The sequence below is a fragment of the Trichechus manatus genome, unplaced genomic scaffold (genome assembly GCF_000243295.1).
Source record: "Trichechus manatus latirostris isolate Lorelei unplaced genomic scaffold, TriManLat1.0 scaffold00033, whole genome shotgun sequence".
NCBI classification, from domain to species: domain Eukaryota; kingdom Metazoa; phylum Chordata; class Mammalia; order Sirenia; family Trichechidae; genus Trichechus; species Trichechus manatus.
The window spans coordinates 19,483,797-19,503,791 of record NW_004443969.1 but is presented as its reverse complement, the minus strand read 5'-3'; the positions used below and the strand labels follow the sequence as shown (position 1 = coordinate 19,503,791).

General features: G+C 40.3%; 1 protein-coding gene across 8 annotated transcripts in view; it reads left to right on the top strand.

Annotated features, from left to right (window-relative positions):
• GTDC1 (glycosyltransferase like domain containing 1) overlaps nucleotides 1-19,995 on the top strand; it is a 428,626-nt gene that overhangs the window by 318,654 nt on the left and 89,977 nt on the right. The window lies entirely within an intron of this gene.

The window sequence follows — 19,995 nt, the reverse complement described above, 5'->3', positions numbered from 1 at the left end:
AAACAGTGATAATAAAATAAAGCAATGCTAAGGGTGTGGTTTTTGTAAAACAGTATCTGTGAGGTTTTGTTGTATTCTAAGAGTGGTATAGATATTACTTTCTGCTCTCACACTCATATGCATGCATGCTTGCACATACAAGCATATAAAAATTAATACTGAATACAGGTCATCTTCTGCTTTGAACTTTAAAAATAATTTATTTAAGTATTTGAAAAGTCAACTCTCCTTGCTTTCTTTTGTAGAATATTTAAAGGGGGAAAAAATGTCTATGAGAGCAAAGCGGACATGTTACTTGCATAACCCTTTGCTATTAGAAATTGAGAATCCACGTCCCTCATTTTTGTCACTCTAGAAGAGTGAGCCTTGGTGTTGCAGTTGTTAAAGTGCTCGGTTGCTAACCGAAAGGTCGTTAGCTCAAACCCACCAGCCATTCCACAGGAGAACGATGTGGCACCCTGCTTCCATAAAGATTTGTAGCCTTGGAAACCCTATGGAGAAGTTCTACTCTGCCCTGTAGAGTCACTATGAGTCGGAATCGACTCCACGACAGTGGGGTAGCAGAGTGGCACGTATTTCTTAAAGCAGACTAGGTTCTCAGCAAGTCTGCCCTGGCTTTTCCAAATGACACAAGTAGCTTCAATGAAGTGTCATCAAGTGTTTTCCGATGTGCAGATTTTGAAGGCTTCAAGCCACTGGGTCACCTTTAAAAAGAAATTTTCACTGAAGTTTAAGAAAGTCAAGGGCAGTGCTGCTTTATGTATTGGAGATGGATAGTACTGTTCTTGCTGCTGCCCCTGTGCTCTTCTGATGCCTGTAAACCTCCATTTCAAAAGAGGCTCAGGCAGAAGCTAAGAAAAGATTGTAACAATGTGGGATGATAGCAAAGAGATGGCATTACTACTAGGGAGAAGTAAATGGTGTATTTGATTTGTACATATTTCTCAGAAAATATATTTTTCTCTTCCATTATTGAACAAAATAAAGTACTTAAAAAGAGTATAGTGAGCCATGTTTGTTTACCTTGGAGGAAACCTTCAGTTTGTTCTTATCCTTTCAGGGAGTTATCAGAGTGATTATAGTAGAGAGCCCTCTAGCCTAGAAGCCAAGAGACCTGGTCCTAAACCCAACCACAGCAGAGTCAGAGCTCATTCGTCATATCGGTGAATTCAATTTTCTAGGGCAGTGTTCCCTAAAATGCAGTCCAGACATGTAGTCTCATGAAATGCTCTTTTTATAAAAGGTGGGGAACAACACTGCATGCTTTATCTCCCTGTAAATATTCACAAAGCATTTTGCACATTCAACTCACTGAGAAGTCCTGCAGTAAATAAAATCTAACTGTATTTAATACAGTATTTCCAAAACTCATTTAACTACAGGTTTTTTTGTTTTTGCACTTTTTAAAATCCTGAGGAACTAATATTTTCTAGAACACACTTTGGGAAAAGGTGCCTTGTAGATCTTTGATGCCACAGCTGAAAAACGAGGTTGTTCTTAGCTGCCGTTGAGTCGGCCCCTGAATCATGGTGACACCATGCACAAGGGGATCGGTCCATTGTGATTCGTAGGGTTTTTATTGGCTGATTTTTCAGAAATAGATCACCAGGACTTTCTTCCTAGTCTGTCTTAGTTTGGAAGCTCCGCTGAAACCTGTTCATCACCGTAGTAACATGCAAGCCTCCACTGACGGACGGGTGGTGGCTGCACTTGAGGTGCCTTGGCTGGGAATTGAACCCAGGTCTCCCACATGGAAGGTGAGAGTTCTACCACTGAACCACCACTGTGCCCTGAAAAATGAGGGGGTAAGACTAAATTTCCCTGGTGCCTTTCACGTCTCGCATTCTGTGGTTGTATAAAAGCTTAACTACATGGTCACCAGAGTGACAAAATTTTCATAAAGCTAAGGAGAATGATGGTTTTTCAGACAGAAAGTAGGTTAAAACAATGGCCCTCCTACATGTCGTGTTTTTTGCTATCACATAAGTTGTCTCTCCCTCTCCCTGTCTCCATCATGTGTTCCTCCATCCTCCTTTAGAAAATAATTTAAAATTCACAAACGCCATCCCTTAGTTTTAATTCTGGTATCAAGGATAGAAACCAAACTAAACTTCCTTCACATCATTGGTTTAAAACTGTCCATATGTTAAGTCCACAGGAAAAAATAAGGAAAAAAATTTTCCAAGTCTTTATGATTATTGCTGTTGTTATTCTTCCCGTTCTCCTCCATAGTAAGTTCCTCAGAGAGCCGGAACAATATTCTCTTAATTATTTTGAATGTTTTAATGCTCACAATATTGAGCATACTGTAGTTGATTCTTATTGTTGCAAAAGTACCCAATAATGGGTAACTTACGTCTTTGAATATTGTACAGGTATAGAGAGAGTTGTATTATTTTTAAACTATCGAAGCAAAACCTTTTTTAGAACTAGCATTGAGATAAGAGACTAACACCTACTTACAGAGTAACAGGCTGTCTTTCTCCCTGTGACGGGATCTGCCAGTATGTCTCTGTCACTGTAGCTACAGGGAATAACTCTTTATACTCTAGTTACCCACGCATGAAATGTTTTGAGGACATTTTTCAACCTGTTTAGCATTTAATCATCTCTCCCTTTCCCCTTCTTTCTCTAATACATATGTATATATCAAATGCTGTGAAACAAGTCTCAAAGAATGTACTACCTAACGAAGAAACTCAGTGACAGGATAATCATTCTTGGTTATTGATTTTATATGGATGATCACAACAATGAATGATTACAAATAAATACAACTTTTTGCTAGGGAAAAAGACAGGTAGGGTTGAGGAGAAACATTTCTTGAACACTTGCCATATAATTCAATTCATGAAAGTACAGGTGTAAAAACAGCATAGGGGAGGTGTCTGACCCCCTCCAACCCTACAAGAGGGAAGGAGAACCAAGATCAACAGCCCAAGGCTGATTCCTATGAGGCCAACTGTCCCTTCCCACAGCACTCTCTACTTCTCTGCTGGGTTCAGTAATTCATTGCAATGGCCACACAAAACTCAAAGACCGTACTCACAATTATAGAGTTTATTATAATGGAAGTAACAGTTACAATTCAGGCTCAAGAACACTCAGGATACAGTTTTTTCATCAGGACAGCCTCTCCCCAGTTGTGCTCACAGGCATGCCTCTCCCTGGCCTTCAGCCTCTGCCCAGAGGCACTTAGCTTTCTCGCTCTGTGGGCTGGGAAGCCCACCACTCCTCTCCTGCTGCTGGGTCTCTCCTGCTGGTCTCTCCTTCCTTGGTGGTGGTGGGCTCCTCTCTGCTCTGGAATTGGCTCTCTTTTAAGGCAAAACTGACCAGTCCCTTTGGTGGGCCACAATTACCCCATCACACAGTCCCACCTAGTCACCTGGGTGAGAGTTACAAGACCATGGCTAGAAAGGCTACACACAAAAGTAATTAATCACATCGCAGTAGGCATTATTACTAGCATTCTCTTGGTGAATAAACTGAGGCTGAGAGAGAATGATATTTTGAGCAGGGTCACACAGTAAGTAACAGAGCTGAGATTTGAACCAAGTGCTTCTAATTTTAAGTCCACACACTTTCTGAAATGGAAGTAGTGGAGGTTTTTTTTTTTTTTTTTTCCTATAGCTATTGACGTGTTGTGTTACAAAAAGATTTTTAATGAGAATTGAACCAGGAGTTGTTATGGGGAGCTTTATGTATCAATTTTATCACATTGTCAGAATTCCAAAACTGTTTTCTCTTGAGTGCATCATACTTGTCTGAAAAGGTTTTATAATAAAGTATAAAATTTTTTTTTAGGCATTGATGATGAGTGTTGTATTACATGTTGAGGTAGTTATCTGAAAAATGTCTTTGTGGAATATTTTACAAAAATGGAAGGACTGTTCTTTGTGGGTTAAAACAGAATAGAGAGGTCCTAGGTGTGTTTTGTTTGTTTTCTGTCCCTGACCCTCAGCCTCAGAATCCCCTCCTGGCTTGTGTGGCACCTGTGGTCCCCTGCTTAGGGTACATACCTCCTCTCAGGTCTTGGAGACAAGCCAGCATTGAGTGCAGGGCTCCCCAGCCCACAGAGTGTGTTGATGCTCTTTATGTTCCAATCAGCACAGAAGGGCGGCTCATTTTGGGTAAACTATATATATTTATCATTAATTTTTTAAATAATTTATTGAGGTTAAATTCAAATAGCATTAACATTAACCATTTTAAAGTGAACAATTCAGTGTCGTTTAGTACATTCACAGTGTTGTGCAGCCCCCACCTGTATATAGTTCCAGAACATTTCCAGCACTCCAAAGTGAAACTCTGTACCCATTAAGTAGTTTCTCTCCATTCCCGCCTCCCCCCAGCCCCTGGCAACCACTAATCTGCACTCTGTCTCTGTGGCTTTAACTCTTCTAGATATTTCATATAAGTGGAATCATACAGTATGTGACCATTTGTGTCTGGCTTCTTTTACTTAGCATAATGTTTTGGAGGTTCATGTACTTTGTAGATATATCACTGCTTCATTCCTTCTTATGGCTGAATAATATGCAACTGTATGTACACACCACAGTTTGTTTATCCATCCATCTGTTGATAGACATTTGGGCTGTTTCTACCTCTAGGTTATTTATTGAATGTACTACCTGTAATTACTCGCAAAAAACCTGTTGCAAAAGCATTTGAAATGGGCAGCTTACAGTTTACACAGGAAGCACCATAGACCTGACTGTGATGTTAACTGCTCTTAAGGTTCTTTTTGATGCTGTGCTCGCTGAAATGTATTATTATGTTAATTTGATAAATGATATACCGTGTATGTGGATTACACAGACTGTGGCAAAATATAAATATCTTTTAAATGTAATGTGATATGTAATTACAACATTTTTGTTTGGGTTCAGAATTCAATTTAATAGAATTATACAATATCTGTTGGGATAGGGTAGGTTAGGGAGAAAGAACAAACTAAAGTTCTGCCCAAAAGCTCCAGTAATCAGAGGCTTTAAGTATACTCTTTTGTCAATTAATAAAGAAAAGCTATTAAAAACATTATCTGGCATCTCTACATATAGAATAATTATGCAGCCAAGGCGTTTCCTTTTGAAACAATTTATACATTACATAAACCTAAGTTTCTCATCCAAGTATCATTTCAAGAGAGGCAAGCTTAAATAATGGAGGCAATGGGGAAACATAATATTACGATAATGTTCTTTGGTGCGGTTTGGAAGGTTTTAGGAAACATTTGGAACTATTTTTCTCATAAAGTCACTTAACTATTGAAGTGTTATGATAGCATTTTCCTCTGCGTTGTGTACAATACAAAAGGAGTCCAGTTAAAGGAGACATCAATTCTGAATATCCTGATTAGAGGGATTTTCACCAACCAGGAAATTACATGCTCTGGTATCCTGGTATTAGTTTAATAAAAAGATGCAGTAAAGGGTTAGGTGACTGAGGGTGTCCCATTTGCTTTCAAATACTCATTTCTTTGCAAAATTACATTACAAAAATACTTCAGCAAAACTACATTTAAAAAATCTTGAGTAGATAGCAAAGGCCCTAAATTTTCATAGTAAATATGCTGTAATTAAACTGATGTGGTATTTCCTTTTTTTTTTTTTTTTGAAGAGTATTTCTAACTACATTATAAGCCAGTACTGTTCTCAGAACTATTGAAATGAAGAAAATGTTTTAAACGTTTCTTCTACTTACACCATTATTATTGGCCTCTTTGAAACGTGACAGATACGTGCCTCAAAGGTTCTGTACATCTGTCAAGTGTTAAATTAAGTTCCCTTGTGAATGGATAACTGGTATGATCTTTGCATTTGACATATAGATACACAGTGATGATCGTTTTTTATGATAAAATGACTATGGCCTTTTTTTTACATTTAAGTTGTAACACTGAGTAAAATGTTAATGCCTTTTTAAGGTATGTAGTCTGTTGAATAGGGCAATGAAAGTTATCCTATATACACTTTTAAGGAATGTAGAATACTTTTGTTATAACTGAACTTAAAAACCCCTTATGTTGAAGGCTGCTGTGCTATCTGTTATCACAGCTGACTAGAGGATATGGCTAAGCTATATATCAGAATGGATAAATTTCCTTGTCAGTGAACTTTGGGAACGTAGTCGAGAGAACAAACCTTGGGAATTTGTCTCAAGCTTTGATTAAAGTAGTAATTCCCAACCACCACCGCCCCTAAAACAAAACATAACAAGGGAAAAAAGGAAAACAGTAGCTCAGGCGCCAGGTAGTTTAAAGTATATGGAGGCATTTTCAGAACATTGTTGACTTTAATTGACCTTCACTTAAAAATTAAACGTATATACTGTAGCATATAGTAGAATGGGATGAGGAACATCAGCAACTTCAATTTTAAAAAATGGGTTATTTTTCCCATTTTCAAATGGAATATCCTGAGAAAATGGACTAGAGATGGGATATAAAGCCAAGTGTGGCATCCAGCAGTGCCACCACCTCTTGTTCTCTTGCAACTTTGACAAATAAGTGAGGCCTGAGACACAGGCCACTAACATGTGTCTGAATTCCAATTTAAAGCAGATGAGTAACTATTTATTTTAGTGCTAGGTGCTGTGATACAACAGTTTTCAAGGTGGAATCATCCTTACAGCTTGTAGGCTAGCACAGAGGGCAAACAAATAACAACGTACCAGAAGGGTCTTCTGTGGTGTGTGTGCTCATGGATGAAACACCCAACTTTGCTAGGGGGAGTTAAGCTGAAATCTGGAAGCTGGACTTACATAATTATGTCCAGAACTCTGTTCTAACTTAAGAGATTTAAAAAATAATCCTAGGATTTTTCATTGGCAGGTATCTTAGTGGTCAGTGCTTTCATTGGGACAGCTTGGCTTGTCCATGCATTTTACCTTAGGTAGGTCCAAAATGAGCTTCCTTAATTTATACCCCCTTTACCCTAGTCCTAACCCCTTGATGCAATAGAGAGCCCAGTGCACTCTCTGGCTGTATAAGAATCCTGCATATTTGAAGACTTACTCTTCTCCGCTTTGCACTGCGTCTATGTGATCTTGTTCAGTCTGTGCTCATCTTGTGAGACCCCTCTGCTTTCAGCATTCTCTCTTTGCATCTCTCTGAAATTAACACTATTTTATAATCTAAAATTGTTTCCTACTTCTTCTCCATGGAAATCTGTCTTTTCTCTCTCAGGTTTTGCAATGTTTCTGTAGCCCATGGCATATGCTTAATTTTATATAGTCTCCATTTTGTTTTTCCTCTCTTGCTAAGAATTTCACGATGCTGTGGCTGCTTTCTTTCAAGTGCTTGATCATTTCCACATCTCCCACTAACCCTCTATCCCATTTTGTCTGATTTAAGTCCAGAAAAGTAGTTTCCCGAGTTGCTTCATCCCTTCTTAGAGCTTAAAGTGTTAGCAAAGTAAGTGAAGAATTTATCCAACGTTGTATTTTTGCCAAGCAAGACTTCCAGATGGTGTCCTCATGGTTGAAGTCCCCCACCACTATTTTATGTTGCTTCTGTGCCAGTTTTGTAATTTCTGTTACCAAAACATATCCTCTACCTGGCCTGGTAGCTTGCACTTCCAAAAATATGTCACCACCATCCTCTTTTTTTTTTCCAAAATGCTGCCATCCTTGGATTGGTAATGTACCAGACAGATATTATAATTTTTTGTGATGTACATAGCTTTCTCCTTTGAGCAAATCCGTTTTCCTGTGGAATAAAGTTCTCCTTCTGGCCAGGGTTTATTCTTAACAATAACAATATTAAAAGCTAGTATTTATTAAGCAATTACTCTGTGCCGCATTTGGTACTGAGCTATTAAGATCTATGAGTTCATTTGATATTCATGAAACTAATGCTAAAGATAATAATACAAGGTAGAACTAATTCTCTCCATTTTAGGGAGGTTGGGGAAGTTATTTAAGTTGCCCAAGGCTACACCACTAATAAATGATAGGGCAGGATTTGAACCCCGAATCCTCAAACAGTAAAGCTTGCATTCTTAGCAAGTCATTGCACTGCTTCCCATCCCCCGCTCCCTTGCAGAATCCTACAACTCACTCATATCCCTTACAAGCATATCTACCTTTTGCATAAAAAGTACATGTTAAATCAGCGTCTTGTTCAAACTTTGTGTGTTTATGTATAGACCTTTGAGACTCAAAGCTTTCATCCCAGTTAGCTTCCCTTTAACTTTTCCCTAAAAGTTTCTGGGCATTTTTACCATTTTGCTGCTTCATTTCATGTTTTGTAGTTGTAGCTGGGTGTTTTTCTCCCTCTCTCTCTTCCAAAATTTCAAGACTTTTGATGATGTTGGCAAATCAGGGATATTTCTTCTGGCTTCATGAAAAACGCTTTTTCTAATGCATCCTTTCCCTCGCTGGAGTCTATAAAACCAACTCTTAGTGCTGTCCATGTACCCAACTGTTTGCTCCTTATATCCTATTTTCTCTTCCAAGGTTATGACCTTCCTTTTTGTGATGGTTAAGGTTGTGTGTCAACTTGTCTGGGCCATGAATCTCAGTGAGTTGGCAGTTAAAATATAATGATGTAATCACATCCATGATGAGATCTGTTAGAATGTGTAATCACTTCCATGATGAGATCTGCTATGAGCAGCCAGTCAATTGAAAGGGATTTTCCTTAGGGCTCTGGCCTGCATCTAGTATACATATGGACTTTCTGGAAAGCTTGCTGGCTTTTGCTCTGCTCTGGATCCTGCATTCAGCTCGTCATCATCTGACTTCCGGTTCTTAGGACTTGAGCCAGCAGCCTGCAGTCTTAACCTGCCAGTCTTGGATTCATCAGCCCCTGCAGCTGTGTCAATCAGGAGAAGCCTCCAGGCTGACGCCTGACCCATGGACTTGTGACTTTCCAGCCTCCACGACCACATGAACCATTTCCTTGATATAAATCTCTATATATACCAGGAGCCCTGGTGGCGCAGTGGTTAAGAGCTCAGCTGCTAACCAAAAGGTCGGCAGTTTCAGTCCACCAGCCACTCCTTGGAAACCCGGTGGGGCAGTTCTACTCTGTCCTATAGGGTCACTATGAGTCAGAATTGACTTGATGGCTGTGGGTTTATATATACATACGCTTCACTGGTTTTGCTTCTCTAAAGATCCCAGCCTAAGACACATTTAAAGTAGAGGTAAACAACACCTTCCTTGCCCTCCCTGAATTTCCTTCCTAGGTGATTATCAGAGCAGTCTCATTTCAGGTGGCACATTAAAATCACCTGGTTTTAAAAAATACCAGTGCTCAGGCCCCATCTCAGATCAGTTGAATCAAAGTTTCTGGGGATGGATCCCAGACATCAACAGTATTTTTAAAAACTCCAGTATTTTAAAACTTCTGATGTGCAATCACAGTAAGATCTACAGCATTATGAGCTTTGTCTGGCAGTAACATTCATTCCCACTCGAATGAACAGAAGTGGGTACATTTTATAAGTCTTGGCAGGCTCCATCTCACACCAAGATCCATGCTGTAGGAAGACAATGTGCTTCTTAGCTTGGCTACAGCTTTCCTCATGGAAATGAACAAATTCTGTGAGGATTCGCTTCTGATTGCAATTAGTAACAGCACTGTGCCTACCTCCTAAGGTATGAGAATACTCCTCAAGCCTTGTGGTACTTCTGGAATCACCCTCCATGGAGAGCCCAGCATCTTTGATACAGTTCCAATTGCACACTTTTCTTCCGGTCTCTCTTGATACGTATTTTTTGCTGACTTTTGTGTGTGTGTGTGTCTGAAAACATCTTTATTTCTCCTTCATTTTTTTCTGTTGTGCTTTAAGTGAAAGTTTATAGTTCAAGTCAGTTTCTCATACAAAAATTTACACACACATTGCTATGTGACCCTAGCTGGTCTCCCTATAATGTGACATCACACTCCTACTTTCCACTCCACATTTCCCATGTCCATTCAACCAGCTCCTGTCCCTTTTTGCCTTATCATCTCGCTTCCACACAGGAGCTGCCCACTTAGTCTCGTGTATCCACTTGAGCTAAGAAGCACACTCTTCACGAGTATCATTTTATGTCTTATAGTTCTGTCTAATCTTTATCTGAAGAGTTGGCTTCGGGAATGGTTTCAGTTCTGAGCTAATGGAAAGTTCAGGGTCCATGTCTTCTGGGGTCCTTCCAGTCTCAGTCAGACCATTAAGTCTGGTCTTTTTACTAGAATTTGAGTTCTGCACCCCACTTTTCTCCTGCTCCTTCAGGGACTCTCTATTGTGTTCCCTATCAGGGTGGTTATTGGTGGTAGCCGGGCACCATCTAGTTCTTCTGATTGATGGAGTCTCTGGTTTATGTGGCCCTTTCTGTCACTTGGGCTAATATTTTCCTTGTGTCTTTGGTGTTCTTCATTCTCCTTTGCTCCAGGTGGGTTGGGACCAATTAATGCATCTTAGATGGCCACTCACTAGCTTTTAAGATCCCGGATGCCACTCACCAAAGCGGGATGCAGAACATTTTCTTAATAAACCTTGTTATGCCCGTTGAACTAGATGTCCCCTGAAACCATGGTACCCAGACCCCCACCCCTGCTACTTTGTCCCTCGAAGTGCTTGGTTGTATTCTGGAAACTTCTTAGCCTTTGGTTTAGTCCAGTTGTGCTGACTTCCCCTGTATTGTGCGTTGTCCTTCCCTTCAACTAAGATAATTCTTTTCTACTGTCTAGTTAGTGAATACCCCTCTCCCTCCCTCCCCACCCTCGTAACCATCAAAGAATGTTTTGCAGCCAGACTATGGGCACCCAGTGCTGTTGGCTGTAAGGACTAGGAGGCATCACTAATTCTTGGACCCCTGTCGCAGGTGGCTAGGTGGTGTGGGTGGAGCCACCAGTCCTCATGCCCCTGATGTGAGTAGGTGAGGACACTGCTTAATGGACAGAGCAGTGTCAAATATTACAAACCTGCCACTGCACCATATAGCTATTACAGTGAAGTTAGGCTTCAGGTATATACCCTGTTTTACTGTGGTAATGAGGGCCTACGCTGTTGAAATGGGCCCACACTGTCTATGCATGGGTGAAAAGCTTCAATGTCCGTGGACCCATTATGCCTATGCCTAGGCAAAGGAGCTCTGCCTGCCCTGAGTTCCTGGCTTAGGGGAGCTGGCAGATTATTTTTTCCTATTTGTTAATTTGTTCCCTCTCCAAGGCCAGGAGAAAAGCTCAGGGCCTACTTCCAGCCCAGGGGACGCAGCAATCGCTGAAGCAAGTGCAGAGTAGGAGGGAGCAGGTGAAATGGGAGAGAAGTTTTTTCCCAGATGGAGTGTTTTTTGATCCACATGGTAGGTTGAACACATGTACTTATCTTTTGCTGATTGAGCGCCGCTTCTCACTGGCTCTGGAGGCTTGAGCAGAATCTCCACCACTCGGTCTCTCCCGACGTGGAAAACGCATCATAAACGCCACTGCCCGCCTCACTGCGCACGCAGGGCCTGCAGGGTGCTGGCTCCCACCAGTTCAGGTCCAACAACTCACTGCTTCTGAACCATCTGACACTCCCCCACCCACTCAGTCTGATTCCTCAACTTTGCCTTTGATGTTCATGGCTCCTAGATTGTCATATACAATCAATTCACTTGTTTTTTTGGGGGTCTTTGTTGTAAGAGGGACCACTGAAAGAGTCTGACTACTCCGCTGTCTTGGCCCTGCCTCCTTGCTGACTTCTTGTCGTTGCTTTTCCTCTAGTCTCTCAACATCTTTTCCTTTTGGATTTCCTTGTAAGAGAACCCCGTCCCACCTCTGATTTAATCTAGGTTAGAGAGATATCCTTAAGTCATTTATCTAGCAGGAAAGAAACTAACATTTAGAGCAAACTCAGCTTAGGAAGAAATGTAAACAAAAATATTTTATGTAAGACATGACTTCTGCTTTCTAGTGTTCAGCTTTTAGTTGGGAAGGTAAAACAAAGGTGCATGAAACCCTCACAGTATATGTAGTCCTCATCGTTCGGGAGTCTCAGAGAGAGCATCGTGAAGAAGGTGGGACTTGAACTGAACCTTTCAGGATAAGACAGAGGATAAGAGTAGAGAGGGTGCCTCAGGTTGACTGAACAACATTAGTGAAGGGGCAGTGATGGGATTCAGTATAGATTATGTGAGGAGGATTTATCTCAAGGAGATTGTAAAATCTGGGAAAGAAAATTAGATGGTGTGGGGTTGGATTAGAAGAGAAGGATAATCAGCGGGGTAGGTCAGATTAATGATCCCACCACCTCCCATATTCAGATCATTTGCGAGGCCATGAACTGCAGAGTCAAGGACAGTGTCTTCCATGTTCTCCATAGCATGTTGTTGTTAGTTGCCATTGAGTCAATTCCTACTCATGGTGACCCCTTGTGTGCGGAGTAGAATTGCCCCATAGAGTTTTCAAGGCTGTAACTTTTTAGGAGCAGATCGCCAGGCCTTCCTTCCAAGATGCCACTGGGTGGGTTTGAACCTCCAACCTTTCAGTTAGTATTCCAACGCTTAACCATTTGCGCTCCCCAGGAGCTCCTTCTCCTAAGAAAGAGTAGTCATATAAGATGTATTTGTGCCCCGAATAAATTCTTCTCAAGCTTATGAGGGGGGTGGTTCATAAATTTGGGTAGCAGGTGAAATCTGTGGGTTCTTTTACCAGAAAAATGTAAATAAGTGCACACACACACATGATTTTCGATATAATTACAGGGAGTTCAAGGACTCTCTGAAGCCAGTTTGGGGTCCTGGCTTAATAAGTGATGATTTGGGGATGAGTGACACATACTTTATGTCTTGAAAATTATTCAGCGTCTCTCTCATGATTTAAAATGACAAAGAACTGTTTCATCAAACTGCCCGTTGTAGAAAAGTTTTCTAGAAAAGGCATTATGGGTAGATTATTTTGATTTTTGTGAAGAAAAATATCTATTTCTGTGAACGCAACACAAGTCTTCTTTAGGGCAGACTTTTTCCACCCAGTTCATATCCACAATCCTAACATACAACTGAAGTCATCGTGGTTTTGAAAACTGATGACTGTATTAATGTTTTTACAGAAAACATTCTTAATAACAAATAAAAATAACAAAATCTTAATGTTACCTCACAATATATTAAGTTGCTCTTTATACGTTACCTGTACAGTCTTATGCAGTTGAAATAAAAAGAATCACCACACATTGTGTCAAAAGAGACAATGTTTTCAGCATTGTTTCTTTTACTTTCTATGAGGTATTGGCAAAGACAGCCTCCAGTTAAACATGGGCAGTACCACAACAGGAAGTTAATATCTGCCTACCTATTTGAAAATGATTCAGTACTCTGGTACAAACTTTGACTATATAGTGTTTTAACTAAAAGGAAGTAGAACAAGGAAAAGCACTCTTAAGAGTGAAAATTTTGATATTGGAGTCTAGTTACAAGACTCTTTTTCTGTTCATTTTCCCCCTGAGCTTTGCTAGCATGTGTTTTTACAGTCAGTTATCAAGTATCTGCACTTACCAAAAACCAAGCCAAACCCATTGCCATCGAGTTGATTCCGACTCATAGCGACCCTCTAGGACAGAGGAGAACTGCCCCACCGGGTTTCCAAGGCGGTAATCTTTACGGGAGCCGACTACCACATCTTTGTCCCGAAGAGTGGCTGGTGGGTTTGGACTACGACCTTTTGTTTAGCAGCCAAGCGCTTAACCACTGCATCATCAGGGCTCCTATCTGCCCTTAACTCTTAGCTTAACTCACTAAATACCTGCATTTAACACAGGTGTTCCCTGTTTCTCCATGGTTTTGTTTCCGTGCCTTGTGCAGCTGCATTAATCAGGAATGATGGAAAGAAGAGACTAGGTGACAAGGAAGGACTGGTTGTTGTCATTACTGTTGTTTGTCTTCCTCACTACTGAGGTGTTCGGGAAGTTTTTGAACCACTAATGGGACTACCAGCCACCAGTGCAAGGTGAGGAATTTAGAGCAGATATAAAAATAAATATAAGAAAATACCTGAATTCACGGTCTTCTCTGAGAGATCTGTCTAATAATGATACCCAAAACATCAGCAGCCAGCTTGTCCAGGCTCACGGGAGTATTATCTTTCTAGAGCAAGTGGTCTCACTGTGAATTGGATGTAGTGATGCATCATCTGCTAGGAGTCCCTGGAGGGTGTAAACAGTTAATGCGCTCTCAGCTGCTATCCAAAATGTTGGAGGTTTGAGTCCACCCAGAAGTGCCTCAGAAGAAAGTCCTGGCAGTCTACTTCTGAAAAATCAGCCATTGAAAGCTCTGTGGAGCAGTTCCGCTCTGGCACACATGGGCTCACCATGAGTCAGAATCAACTCGAGGGCAACTGGTAACTGGTTTATACATCATTTATACATATACTGTTTCAACTTAGCCTTCGAACAACCCCATGAGGTTGCTCCCATTTAATAAGGGAAAAACCAGAGGCTCAGTGAGGTTATCTGATTGGCCCAAGGTTACTTACCTGTTAAGTGGTGACCCTGACGCTTGAGATGAAGGCAGTTTGATTCTAAGGCATTCTTGCTACGCTCCCTCTCCTACTGAAGAATTTTTACACACACACTCCCCCCCACTTTCCAGCATGTTTCTAGGACATATGTGACACTTCAGTGAGAAGGAAATTAAATTGGCATTGTAATCAGCCTCTCTGGAGTTGTGAATAAAATATAAATTAAACAAGATGGACGGAAGTTCTTCGCCATCAGCAGCTTCTTTAATTCTAGCAGGCAGAAATGAACAAGTATATCTTTTTCAAAGGGTACATCCGTATTGTTTTCCAGTAAAAGAGTGACATATATTTGTTAGAAGATTACCTAAATTGATCCATTCTTTAGTAACCCTGGAAGTTGGATTTTTTTGCTGATCAGTGGAGGCATGGTCTTACGTGCATGGTCGCAGGAGACTGGGAGTGACCTTGTGTTCTCTATGGATATGGCTTGGGCCAGGGGGTGTGAGGCCAACGGGAAGCAGCCTCACTTGGCCTTTGGAATCTTCATATGGCTAACTTTACAATCTCCAATGGCAGAAATATGTTTCCAGTATAACATCTAGATTGAGAGTCTGATATGTACTGAGTCTTGTGAAAATAAAATTTGGACTGAAAAATAAGCACATGTTTATTGTAAATTTCTCAGTTGACTTTCTGTAGCAATCACCTTCATTTCTGCAAAACTGAAACATTATTAAGCCCCTGCTCATGCCAAGCTCTATGCCGAACAGTTTCCTATACAGTATTGTACTTCACCCTCCAATAGTTCTGTAGCCTTTTTAGAAAGGATAATACAATTGTCAGAGCAGAGTGGTGTGGTCGCTATTATAATAACAGTGATTTCTTTCTATCAAGATAGATTTTTCAATATTAGACTTAATGATTTTTGTTCTTTCTTTCCAAGAAAGGATAAATGCTATTTACTAGAAGCTCCGTTTAATACTATTAGTTACCAGAATTCTGTTTTTTTAAAACTGTTAGACCCCATCAGGGAAGTTTAGATACTGAAGGGCCTCATTGTACAACCGCTGTACAGCACAAGATTAGGTCCAAAGAGTGTCCATGCATCTTAAATTTTAGATCACATCTCCACCAATCAGAACTCAGGGTATCGATGTTCATCATAGAAAGAGAGATGTTTCTAATTAACTAACTTTAAAGCCCTATCGTAATCACTTAGAGCATTCTTGTGCACATCTGTGCTGCAGGAATAACTGGATTACCTCCATGGTGTGTGTGTCTGGGTGTGCGTGTGTGTTTAAAGCAATGCTATAACTCTATCCAAATGCGATTCAGCATTGCTTTAAAGTTTAGAAGCAAATGTGTACTTAGTAACGGTTTAAAAATTGAAACCCCCTTCTACCTTATATGTTCTTCTCTTGTAAATTGGGCTTGTTTGTGGAGGGCAGCCATTTCAAATACTGTGACACAGACATCCCAGAACTTCTCCCCTCTTAATTTGATCTAACCTAAACGAGCACCAGAGCCAGGGCCTCTCATGTGGTTTTGCTTCATCTGACAATGACATCAGTATCTTTCCATCCACCTTATTTTAATAAAATTGTGCCCAGAATGAATAGCAGTGCCAGGAAAGGAAACTGAGTCCTAGAAGTACTTTTTCATTAGAATAAATGGGGTGATATGATAAACAAGTAAAACCTGACGTGACAACACAGCATGAAGCTGTGATAGAAAATGTTTAATTCGATTCCTGTGACTGTCTGCTAAGGCTTGTATGCCTTTTGCATGTCTTGTGTGTATATATACTGATCAGTGGAAACATAATTCATGCTCAGATATTTATTTCTATCAATGAGTGTCCAGATGGCTCTTACCTATGTTGAAGAGAACCATTCTGCCTATTCAGTAACTCTGAGGGACACTCTATATAACAAACTAAGCAGGATAATCAGTTCTAGATGAAGTAAGAAACATGCCTTTTTCTTCTTTGTAAAGTTGGCAGAGCCACACAAATGCCTTTATTCTTATTGTTTTAATTGAAATCATTTATGTATATTCTATCAGAGTAACACATGTTCATTGTGGAAAACTATGGCAATGCAGACAAAAGAGAGGAAGAATGCTTTTAAATTAATTTTTACTACCATAATTTGCCACTTGGAGATTTGACAATGGTGATGAGTATAAAAGGCTGACATTTATTTGAGTACATATAAATCCTTTGCTGGCCACTGCGCTAAATGCTTTACATGAATTATTTTATTTAATCCTCCCCACAACCTGCTGATGTAGGTAATAGTATGAATCCCACTTCATAAATCAGGAAACTGAAGCACAGAGAGGTTAAGTGAATTGTCTAAAGTCACACAGCAACTAGGTTACATAGTACCAGAGCTAATCGAACCTGGGATGCCTGACTGCTACCCCATTGATTTATAAGAGTTAACTTATTAACTCTTTTTCTGTTATATATGTTGCAAATATTCCTTCCACTTTGTAGGTTGCTTTTTAATTTTACTTATAAAACTTTTGGTATATTAAAGTATTTTATTTTTACATAGAAACCATAAGAGTAAAGAGTAGATTTATCTACCTTTAGTGCCATGCTTAAAAAAGGTCTTTCCTATTCCAAGGTTATAACATGGGAGGGAGAAAGAAAGAAATGTCAATAGTACCAGAAGAAAAAAATCACAAGCAGAAAGCCATGTTGTCACCAATGGGCAGAAAAGGAAGACCTGAGAGTCTTTGAAGGCAATGATAGAGGAATAAAGCTGTTTCCCCGTTATTTCGTATCGAATTTAACCCGTTCCTTCCCTCTCCTTCAAGCTCCTGCAGCAGAATCTAGACTGAGAGGAGAGAAGAGGAAAAGGGAGGGAGACTTGTTACTTAACTAGTGCTATTTGCTAGCCTCTCTTAGGTGTCAAATGCCAGCTCTTTTTTGGGGCACATAGATATATTCTTTGGAGACACTCCTGTGGAGACCTCACACACAGAGGTAGTCCATGTCATGGATCAAACAGCCTCTTGGTGACCTCTCATCACATCCTTATCTCAGCTTCTACTCCAGTGGCATGTCCGTTGCCCTAAAAGCAGCCCTCTTGAGTCCTTTCAGTATGGTGTAAACATGACTCCCTCCACTAGCCTACAGGAGAAACATCAGGTACCCTTTCAATTCTAAGTGGTAAAAATGAAGGCCGCTTCCATTGCTGCCCTTTCTTCTTGCTCTGCCACACGGACAACTTCAGTCAGTTTCCTACCTTCAGAATCTCAAAGTTGGCAAAGTCACCAGGCTCTATGCCCCATATTTCAGGGGGCGTGCAGTAGTCTTTCCCTAGAACTCTTCTGTGCTCTGTTCTAGGGGAAAGAGGAGACAAGACTCTTGAGTTTCAGCAGCCTGGCAATCATCCAGCTTGGTGAAAGAGATGCCAGCCTCACCTTCTGGCAAACATCCCAAATCTCTATGACAGGTTTTCATGGAGCACATCTACTCCTGCAAAGTTTTTCCTCTCCAGTCAATCTCTACCCTTTTCTTATTTAGGCTGTTAGTGATGGGGTAAGAGTCACGGGGCCAACATTGTTACCTTTAACAAGTCCTGCAGGAGTGTGCCTAGCGCCTGTTTAAGATGTATAGGTACTAATCCTGAGCATTGGGGCAGCTGGAATGCCAAGATGGTAGGAAAAGTCTCGTTCTACATCTTATGATGTGGGGTTATTTCTGTAAATCATCTGTTGGAAGGGTTCTAACCCCCTCTCCCAAAATGGATTGTCAGTTGTCACAGATTCTACAAAAGTTTAGCCAACTCTACAGTTCGAGGAAACACAGTCCACTCAAGACCACTCTCTCTTCTGACACCAATTGCAAATTTGAAAGGTTCCCAAAACCATCCTCAGGTTCAATAATTCAGTAAAAGGACTCACAGAACTTACTGAAAGCTGTTATCCTCATGGTTATGGTTTGTTACAGGGAAAGGCTACAGATTAAAATCAGCCAAGGGAAGAAGTGCATAGAGCAGAGACCAGGAAAAGTACCAAACAATCTTCTGTTTTCCTCCCCCCACCCCATGGTGTCATAGAGAATGCTACTTTTCCACTATCAGTGGTGACAACATGCATGGAGTATTGCCAGCAGGGGAACTCACCCAAGTCTTGGTGTCCAGAGTTAATTAGGGCTTGATCACACACGGCCTACATGGCTGACCTTTAGTCTCCAACTCCTAAATCACATTATTAGACTGTCTGGTGGCCAAGGCCCCCAGGCAAGCAGAGATACTCCTATCAGGCATGACATTCCAAGGGCCCAGAGATTACCTCCCAATAGCTGAGGGCAAAGACCGGGCCTCTCTTTTGTTAAGATTAATTCTTTACTACACAGATGCTTTCCGATTAATGTTTTGCTTTTTTAACAGTGGCTCAAGCCATCAATAAATTATCATACATTTCTTCTACAGGCATAACCCCATTACAATAAAATGAAAAAAAAATTATATCAAAGGAATGTTCTGTATTGCGAAGCTATTTCTACGTAACAGTGTGTAGTCCTCCGAAGCAGTATTTTGTTGATCCTGGTGACAAGTTCAGTATATCTAATAATACTGCATAGCAAGTCTTCATTCCCTTTCCTGTTGATGTGACAGTCACTCTCTAATGAAACCTTATTTTGTATACTGTTTGCATTGTAGATCAGGAATGAAGAGCTGAGTTTGCTTAGGCAATAGCTGAGCTGTTTATACTTTTTATATTCTTCTATCAAGAAACAATTATCCTTCAACCAACCTTACCTCTTTTCACTTCATATGCAGACCATATACCCAAACTCCCCAAACCTCTCATGGGTATACAGAAACAATCAGGACCCAGAAAAGCATAGAATAGTGTATGCATAAACCATTCCACTTCCTCATACTAAAACCATGCATTCATTCATTCAGCAAATGCATATTGAGCATTTGCTGAGTGCCATACACGTGTTAGGCAATAGAGTGGATTTTGCTCATTATTTTCTACAAGGAAATAAAGAATAAGATTTGTTTTAAATCAAGTTCTATAAAATTGAAATTTTATACAATCCACCACAATGTTAATACAAACTGTGACTAGGTATAAGTTTCTGTTAAAAATATTTGCCCAAATTCATGTACTCATCTTTCACAGAAAGGATATTTAAAGATGGAAATTTGAAAAATCTTCTGCAAACAATACTGAACCTCAAAATAATTTTCAGCATGTCCTGACAGATGACCACCGATTGTGGTGATCTTTAAACAACCAACACACTGTCTTTATTAAAAGCTTAAAAGAGGGAAATTAAGCCACATAATATTAAACTCTCATTCTTCTTCTTCTTTTTTTTTTTTTTTATGTAAGAGCAGAGGTTTGAGTTTAAGGGGATATTCTATAAATACATGTTGATTTTCTAGTAATTTAAGTAGCTATCTTAAAACTTTAGAAAACAGTGAGATTGTTTTAAGGAGGAATAACACTTAGGTTCAAGCCTCTTTCCTTTGGCTCACTTCAGTGTGTCCGTAGTCCTTCCCAGGCGTACTGAGCAACGTGCAAAACTG